Raw genomic sequence first — 3502 nt, 5'->3', positions numbered from 1 at the left:
GGTAGTTTTGATTAACTGGATTTGAAATAAATTAAGGTTTTTATCCAAACTCTATAATTTTGTATTATTTTTCTATTTACTATTTAAAGTCTTAGAAATTTAAAAATAATGATGTTTGGATATTTAAATTAGAATTTTATCTAATTTTCTAATTATTGAATTATTTTCTATATTTAAATTATAAAATTAGTAGCTATAAAATAATAAGATTTTTATATGATAATATTTTTATAAATAAATACTTTAGGTTTTATTAATAAAGAAAACTAGTTATATTGTAATATATTTTCAATTAGAGTATTTGATTGAGAATCAATTAGTATTTTTATACCACAAATAATATTTTAAGGTAATTTTAGAGATAAAATTAGATTCTAAAATAAATACCATATAACCTAAATTGATTTAGGAATTTCTGAACTCTAGTTAACCCAAATCCCCAATTACAATACACAAACCCTAACCCTAAATTTTACCAAATTGAACCCTAACCCCCAAACACAAACAACAGCCGCAGCCCCTTTTTTGCCCAACCAAAACACACGCACACACCCATCAGAAACAGAAAGAAAGAAAGAAAGGGATGAGAGAAGAGGGGAGCCGCAAAAAGGGAGAAGGGGGAAGAGAGGGAGATGGCGCCAGTGGGCATCTCTGCCACTATCCTCGCTACTGTGCCGACAAGAGGGAGATCTTAGAGAGAGGAAGAGAGCGCCGGGGAGGGAGAAGCTCGCCGCCGCTAGGACGTCCAGCTGCCGTTGCACCGCCACCTCCAGCCGTCGTTGCCACCGCCGTTCGCGAAGAGGGAATAGAGAGCTCGCGGGCAAGAGAGGGAGCATCGCGCCAGCCACTGACCTCGCGTTCGTCGTCGTCTTCACAGGACTCATGCCATCGCCGTCACTTCGCCGTGAAGCCCGTCGCCGTCGGGAGTACGAATGCGAGAGAGGAGAGGGGCTATCACGTTCTACCACCGTTGAAGGACCTGTCACCACTATATTCGCTGCTACTGGAGCCTGTGGCTGCCAGGTATGCCTCTGTTGCCGGTGGATGAAGCTGTTGTCACCGAGATCCATTACCGGTAAGGTTTCAAGTTTTGGGTGTCGTTTCTTTTGAGATTCTAGAAGCTTTATTGTCGTTGCATGTTAGTTTCAATTGCCGTCGCCGGAGTCCAGTCACCACTGCCGCTTGAGATGGCTACCAGGGCTACTGCCAAGCCAGCTCAGAGACCGCCGGTGCTTCGTTTTGTCATTACGGTAAGTATTTATGTTTCAAAAAACCTCCACATTAATGCCCTGTTTCATGTATTAAAGTATTTGTAATATTAATGTGTTAGGAATTAGTAACCGAGCTGACATGTAGCGATTGAGGCTGTTTCTGCTATGGGAGAAGCAAGCGGAGCTGAGGTTTTGGTTTCCGTCAATTCTGGTCAAGACGAAAGGATTTCTGTGAGGCGTTTAGGTTATGGTTTCGCTTATTGAGGTAGGGGCCTTTTTAGAAAACTATACTTTATAAATTGAAATTATTATATATGGATATTGATGTGAGAAAATGTATATTTAGTGATTGTACATGTCTTATGTATTGTTTAATTGTCTTGGATGGATGTGAATGCTTGTTTGATTGGATTATTGTTTGGTTTTGTGAAACGGACTATTTTAAAGTGTTTCTTTGAAGTTAGTTCTTCTAAAGTTTTGAAATCAAGTTTAATTCGTTGGAGATTGATTTGAGATTGAGTTGGTTTTCTTGAAATATGAAAATGGTATGCAATTTTGGATTCAGCTTTATTTTGAACTGATTTGGTTTTGAACCCGTTAAGAAGGTTGCGGAATGGTTTGGTTGGGACCCGGAAAAGGTGGCAAGGTCCAAGTTTTAAGGGAGGTGTTGTCAAAATTCCTATAAAATCCAAGACTTTATTTGGAAATGTTATTTGAAAAATTATGAATTTAAGGCCTTTACTATTTTACTTAGAGAATTGTGAATTTAAAACTTTTATTATCTTTACCTGAATTATTTATGAAAGTGATAAAATTATGTTTTGAAAAGAATTTTTGAAAATAGGGTTATGACTTAGCTTTGTTTCCTAAAAAAACGCATTTTATTTTTGGATGCAAGTCATTTGGAAGAGAATTATGTTTTAAGGCTGTTTCAATGGTGGAAGGAGTTTATATTTTTGGATTTGACTTAAACACAGTTTATGTTTTTGAATTTGACTTAAAGATTTCAGTTATAGGAGTTTTAGTGACTTTGAAAGAACTTGGATTTTGATTTACAAATCTCAATTTTGATATTTTAGGGAAGTTTTAAAGTATTCTTTGAATTCTGGTTTAGTAAAACTACAATGATTTCCGAGCCGCTAGAAACGTTTCAGACTTTTAACATGGTGTTGGACTTGGTTTTGGTTTAAGTAAAAGAGATGGTTTTGGAAACGCGTTCAGAGTACTTAATTACATGATTTGGTTTGGCTTAGATTCTGTATTTATTACTCAAATCAGGAAGCTAAGGTTTTAAAGATTTTAAATAAATTTGAGGAAGTGAGTTGTGTTATTCTCCTCTAAAGACTTGAGACACTACTGACAAACTTTTGTTACCAAATCTATTTTGGGATAATTGATTTTGAATCTCTCAAAAAAGACATTTGAATTGGTGTTGTTTTTGAAAAGTTATGGAAAAATGTTGAGGAGGGTGGCTTTGTTTTGAAAAGGAGAATTTACGTTTGAGGAAAAGTGGCTTATGAGCCCGAAAGATTTGAGAAATGGGATTTTAAAGTTAAGGCTGGAAGTAATTGATTTTGATTTCAAAGTAAACTGATTTGAGAAAAACTAATTTATGGCTTGAGTGATGATTATATGAGTTTCATGATCTTGCATGGTGGAAGTGCTATTATGCTATGAGCCGGATGGCTGTATTGATGTTAAATTATGGCTAAGGATGAATATGGATGAGATGTACGGAATATGAAAGAGTTTATGAGTATGCACTTCAATATCTAATATACGAGTCTCCCTGGGTGAAAGCAATGGCTAGCCACCACGTGCTCCAGGTTGAGACTCGATACTCTGCTGACCCCATGTTGTAAGTGTGGCAGGACACTATGAAATTTCCGGACGAGCTCGCCCCCGTGGATAAACACCAGTGAGGGTGTTATATGTTTATGTTTGAGAATTACTCAAGTAGGGGTTGCACTACAGGGGGACAGTCCAATGGTTAGCTATCAGGACTTGTCGGGTTGGCTTTGTAACTGGTGCACGAAATTGTGATAACACTTTTCACAACTCCGCACAACTAATCGGCAAGTGCACTGGGTCGTCCAAGTAATACCTTACGTGAGTAAGGGTCGATCCCACGGAGATTGCTGGCTTGAAGCAAGCTATGGTTATCTTGTAAATCTTAGTCAGGATATTGATGATAAAAATGGATTTGTTTATGAAAGGTAAATAACATAAAATAATTAGTACTTGTGATTCAGTAATGAGAAACAGGTTGAGGTTCCAGAGATGCTCTGTCA

The sequence above is a fragment of the Arachis hypogaea genome, chromosome 15 (genome assembly GCF_003086295.3).
Source record: "Arachis hypogaea cultivar Tifrunner chromosome 15, arahy.Tifrunner.gnm2.J5K5, whole genome shotgun sequence".
NCBI lineage: Eukaryota > Viridiplantae > Streptophyta > Magnoliopsida > Fabales > Fabaceae > Arachis > Arachis hypogaea.
Note: the sequence above shows the minus strand (reverse complement) of the source record.